This window comes from Dasypus novemcinctus, chromosome 1, assembly GCF_030445035.2.
Source record: "Dasypus novemcinctus isolate mDasNov1 chromosome 1, mDasNov1.1.hap2, whole genome shotgun sequence".
NCBI classification, from domain to species: Eukaryota; Metazoa; Chordata; class Mammalia; order Cingulata; family Dasypodidae; genus Dasypus; species Dasypus novemcinctus.
The window spans coordinates 159,831,161-159,837,708 of record NC_080673.1 but is presented as its reverse complement, the minus strand read 5'-3'; positions in this window follow the sequence as shown (position 1 = coordinate 159,837,708).

Sequence of the window (6,548 nt, the reverse complement as noted above, 5' to 3'; positions counted from 1 at the left end):
ACAATCCTCTAAGAATTTTTTTAATAAAGATTTCTTTCTTAGGTTAAAATTCTTTTCAAGCAAATTGTTTAAATGTAAATATAGATGATTCTTTGGTTTAAGAGTTTGTTTCTTATTAATGATGAATAAAAAAGTAATAATAGTAAGACTTTTAATTTTGAATCTGTTCAGTCACAGAATGGTCACCACAGACATACATAGTGATTAACTAACAATGAAGTTGCTTTAAACCCATCCCTTTTTTTCCAATTAAGGAAAAAGAGTGGAATGCAATGAAAAATGCTTTTGGTAAGATTTACCCTGAATTAATTTTGATATTTTGAAAACTTAATTTATAGATCCAAACCCATATATTTAATAATAAGTAGTAACAAATTACTTGCTTTAAATCACAACAATATTTGCCATAATACCAATAATTTAAGAATACCAATAATAATTCTGAGACTGGAAGAGAACGAAGAATATATATTAGGTCCTAATATTATATTTCCCTGCTGAGACTTCTTGTTCCATATCTATTTCATTGCAGAGAAGCCAGATATTATCAAAATATTTCAATTTAAAAAAAGCAGAATTATCATAAAGTAGAGGATATAAGTGAACATTTGTTTCTCCATTGAGACAAACATTTCACTTGCTTCCAGGGCAGGGATTCTGTTAACTACATGAAATAATCCACTTCCTTGAGGAACAAAAGCTAAAAAGCACAAAGATATACTGTCACTCCCTTCATATGAAAAAGTTTTCATAGTGGAAAACAGTCCACATAGCCCTCTCCAACTGTAGCTTTTACTTTAACCTACCAACTTATTTATGATAAACAAGTTTTTAAGGTTTGTTACTTTTTGCTAGCAAACCAACATCTAAAATAGGTAAATGCTTCTGTAAAAGTATAACATTTATTCTCACTTTCCTAGACCTATGTACATCACTATTGCAGGGTGATGGGAATATGGAGAAGCATGGAAAACTACAACTGTTGTGACCTATAGACTGTGGTTAACAGCAATACTATAATATTCTTGCATCAGTGCCAAAGCTGTACTGTGTTGATAATGGAGGTGTATAGAGAAAGTGTGCCAAACGTATGTTATGGACTATGATTGTTGGTAATTGTCTGATGATATTGTCTCATAATCTGTAACAAATGTTCCACCAGGGTGTGGAGTTGTATGGGAAATCTACACATCTGTATGATTGTTTTGCAAGTTCACAACATCTGTAACAAAAATATATTTTAAAAAAATAGTACGGGTTGGGGGAAAAATACACCAAATGTAAGATAAGGAGTATAGTTTATTGTAATATTTTGATGATGTTCTTGCATAGTTTGTAACAAATGTTTCACAACAGTGCAAAGAGTTGGTGGAGGGGCGATGTATGAGACCCCTGTGTGATGTTATGTATGTTTATTTTGTAAGTTCACACAATCTTTACTATGCACTTATTGTTTATACATGTTCATGTATGAATGATATACTTGAATAAAAAATTTTAAAAAATGGAAAAAAATTTTAAAAAGTGATATTTATCAGTCATTTTTCTGTCTCCATGATTCTGTGTAAACACTGTAATTATCTGATTACCTCTGCAATGTGTATTAAAGTATCCAAAAGAATGCTAAAACTGTAAAGATAGTCAATCAATGAGTAAGTCATCAAAGCCTGATGCCATCAATTCTGTGGTGAGCCATATTTCTTGTGCTAATAAGAAAGAAAACAAATATTCTGTCAATGACATAATTCATTCTTATCTCTTAGAATTTTTATTTCTATGCATTGAAAATATTTTAAAATTATTTAGCTGTATATATTTTATCACAGTTTTCTTCTGTGAAAGTAAGAAGAAAAATACTTGCCTTAAAATATTTTCACATTCAAAGTCCAATTTGTTTATGTGGCTATTCATATCAGACATCAAAGGCCTTTTTTTTTACATAATAACATCCTCTCTGCTATCATAAGGACTGATTATGTAACATGAAAAGCATCCATTATTACCTCCAGGATTTCCTTCCAAGCCTCTGACAGCCATGCTACAAGTTTAAATGGTGCTTTCCTTTTTGGAATGTGATATAGTCTTTTTTTATGTATCTCAGTTATAAAGCATAATGCAGCTTAATCAATTTTGCTATTTCTTGCTTTTTAGGTACCACAAAACATTTGGCTGTTGTTCTGCAAGAAAATTTTGGAATCACTTTCATTCTTCCAACAGTCGATATTTGCTTCACTGATGTCAAATTTATTCTCCTATCCTCTGTTTCTATGACAATTTCCAAAATAATTTTCCATTTCAAGGATGAATCATATGATTCTCTTTTTGTAGATATGTTAAAAGACAACTGAGTAGAGTATGTGTGGTACCAATGACGAACATTATGCTACTGAGGTTATAATATGAAATTGTATGACAAAGTTCACGCATGAAAATGTAACAACAATTCTAGTCATGAATTCTGTTTGACTGCCTGAGACTATAAGATGCTATTAATTATTAGACACATTTCAACATCATGATGTAAAATTATGCAGATCTTAGAAATGATACAATATTGCATGTTTTTCAATGTAATGTAGGGGGAAATAAAAATAACTTCATGGTTATAAAAAAATTCAGAAAGAGAAGAACAGGAATGAAGTCATAAAAATTAGAAAACAAAAACAAAATTCAAAACTTAGCAATTTCAATAAGTGGGGATAAGGTAAATTCGACTATAAAAAGGAGAGATTGAAAATGTGTTTTAAGAGCTAAATCTAAGTAAAAAAGATAGAAGGTGAAAATTTAAGATGAAGGAAAGTAATTACCAAACAAATGCTAATGAAAACTGTTGCAACAATGCTGAATTGGCCAAAATAGAATTCAAAATGGAAAATATTACAAGTTATAGATAAATACATTCTTTCCTTAGAAAATTAGCATTTTACCAAACATTAAGAAGAAAGACGATAGTCAACTTAGAAGACCTAAGAAAACCAACACGCATACTATTGAAACTAAGAATGGATTTCAACATGATGAACAAAGGTGCAAAATTTAAGATGAAGATAAAAACTTCTATATCTTTTCTACACACCAACAGTATCCAATCAGAAAGTATAAATAGAAAAGCCAGATTCCATTTACATAACAAATAAAACAATTAAGTACATATGAATAAGTCTAATGAGAATTGTGTAAAACCTTTATGTAATATCTGTAAAAAGATATTACATACAACAAACTAAATGGATGAGATAAAAGTTTGATTAAGGATACCTAAACAATTTTGTCTAAATATTGGAAACTTTCATTATGTTGTGAAATATTTGGTCAAATCATGATGTATTGCCACATTGAACCAAGACGATATTTTAAATCATTCAGTCTCCATATTATATGAGAAGAATACATCTTTTTTTAAGCCAGTCTAGTTTGATCTCTCTTATTTACAGTGAAACATGGTATTTCTCATCCACTAGATAGTCTTCCTTTTCCCATCTGTTTCCCCACATTTTTTCTTAGCAGTTTAACCCTCTATCCCCATCTCCCAGTAAACTTTTATACCCAGACCTAATATTTAGAATTAATGTTCTAGGCTTATCCAATCCCACTTTCACTTACAAGTTATGGAGAATATATTGCATTTAGAGAAATAAAATCTACTTGCAAAGATAACAGAGGTCATTGTTCCTCTATCTTGATAACTATAACCATCATTTAATCACAATGCCACAAATATGGTCTTCACTTGAAACTCCACATTTTGAGTTATTAATTCCTATCTATTCTAACTCCACAATATCTCTCAAAGCCATCCATTTATCCCCACTGTGGGGGCACAAGACCCCCGCCCCAAGTCCTCAACACAAAGCTGCCTGCCTGACTTAGACATAAATTAAAGGTTAACAACCCTCCTTAGAGGGAAGAGAATGTACAGATGCTACTGTAAACTATAATCTTCCCAAAGCAGTAAACATCCTTGATAAATGTCCTTCCTAGGAGAGCATAGTAAAAATATCAACAGACCCCACCCTAGCAGAAACTCTGTTCTCATACCCTATGGAATGTCCTTCTTCTGAAACTCCTTATATATTACCCCTCCTTTTCTAATCTCTTTGTGGACTGCTGCCTTCATTTTTGAACCATACCTTCAGAGATTCTCTCCTGCCCGCCCGTAAGTCCCAGAATAGCTTATGCCTGGCTAAATGCCAAGTATGCCTTTGGTCTCACAGCCACACTAATTCATGACCTTCAGGATTTGGGTTGTAACACCCTACACTACTTCAAACATCACTTCACAAAATGAACACTTCAGCAACTTCTGATTTTTTTCCTCTGCCTTCACCTCATCCTCTTCTAATCCATTATCCACTCAGCAACAGAGTTGTCTTATGAAATTGCAGTCTGGCTGTTATTCCACTTTTAAAACTCTTCCATGATTTCCAGTTGCGTTTATGATAACTTTCAATAAAATTTCCAAAACATAAGCTCATTCATGCTTATTTCTCCAGTCTCTTTTTTTTTCTCACTCTAACACTCCACTCTGTAGCTAGATAGCCATCTCTCAATGCTGCAAAGATACTATGTTACCTTTCATTTCTATCCTATCACATTATGTACTTTGGAAAAAGACCCTGAGATAAAAAGCTGTATGCTAATGTTTTATTGGGGAGTTTTTTAGAAGGATATACTTCTAAGGAGGTAAGGTCAGCAGTTTTGGGCAGATTGAGAAGTGACCAGCAATACAGTTGTAACTGAGGACTTAGTCAAGCATATGGAGATTTCTATAGCTGGGATGACTCTTTAGATTGTCTCAAACTGGGACAAAAGGAACAGACCTTTGTAGCCCCACCTAAGCCAGTCATTGGCTCTGAGTTGCTCCTTGGGAGGCAGCATAACCTTAGGTTAACAATTCTCTGTGGGGCATGGAAATTTCCAGCAGAGGATATAGAGTAGAGACTTCAGCAACAGATATTCCAAACAGCTGGGATAAGGACAAATCATTCCTAAAAAGGATATCAAAAGAGATTGTGATAATATCCATCTTTGGCACATCCTGATTCCTTTGAGTAGAACACTCCCTCCCACTCCACACAATTTCTACCTCAGGCTGTCTTCTACTCAGCCTACAGGTCTCAGATACCATGGCATTTCCTGTGCAATGTCTTCCCCAGCCCCTGACTTTTAGTGGGCTCACTCCTAGATGCTTCAATAGTATAAAACTAGAGAAGATAGCAGTGTCATTTCCTGTATTAATTCCATAATATAATGTATTCAAGAGGGAACAAAAATTTATTGAGTCCTGAATCAGTCTTTGTTCTCTTTGCTCATGGCTCCATTATGCATATTAACAGCTTCATCAGGTTAATGTTACCTTAATCATATATAATGAAAGATATATAATGAAAGATATATATCAGGCCCTTGGGGGTCTGAGGTCCAAGGTGAAATTAAGATATAATTTGATGTGAAATTCAAGAACATCCTTATTTCAACATGGATGCTACCGTAGATGACAGAGACAGGATTAAATATAACTAACATTGACAAAAGCAGGAAAAGAGCTAAATACTCTACTTAGGAAAATACACAGTATGTGATCATTTTCTGTGACTTATGACTATAGAGATGTGTATATGACTATAGTCAAATATAGAACAAATACTAAGAAGTGCACACAACAATCTAATTAATTTTGTGAACATTTAACCCCATGTTTAACTACTATCTCATGCTAGTACATGCCAGAGCATCTAGGCCTTCACTATTTGTTGCACTGAATTTAAGGCATTTAAAAAAGTCATTTTAAATGATAATCAGTGACTTCCTTCAAAACGCTATTTTGTTTCAATTAGCACATAATCTCTAAATCAAACATTTGGTCTGTATATTTCCAAAAATAGTGAACATATTAAATCTTGAGGACATATTCAGAACAGGCATTTTTTAACCTACAATAAGATTGCAAGCAATATGTATGCTAACAGATTCTGAGGTATGAGCAGAAGGCAGGTCGAGTACTATGTTGATGCTCTCTCCAAGCATAACATCAGCAAGCCTTATATATAAGTCTGCATTTACTTATCAGCTTGACATACTTCTAAGAAACATGCTCCAGAAAGATGAATGTGTATTTTCAATTGTTCCTTGTTTCTTCACTTGTGCACATAATTTCCTTAATTACTTTGACCTAACTTTAAAAGTTATTTAACAGAGAATTGATAAGAATGCATTAATAACTTAGAATTTAATGCACAAGAATAGCCCATATGAAAGTGATTTCACTTATCTTACCTTGCTTCTAAGTAACCCGATTATAAAATATTCACTTTTCCACTGTCCTTGAATAACATCATTTTTATTCATAACTACTTAGTATGCTTTTCAAAGGAACAGAGTATGGGTAATTTGCTAAGTCTGTGAGGTATTATATTAATAGGACAATTTTTAAATGCAAAGATAGACATGACAGTATTCAAGAAATATAAAAGCACTTCAAGGTGCTTTTTTTTGAACAATTAACAAAATATTCTCTGAGAGTTTATGTTCAGTAAGTATTCATCCAG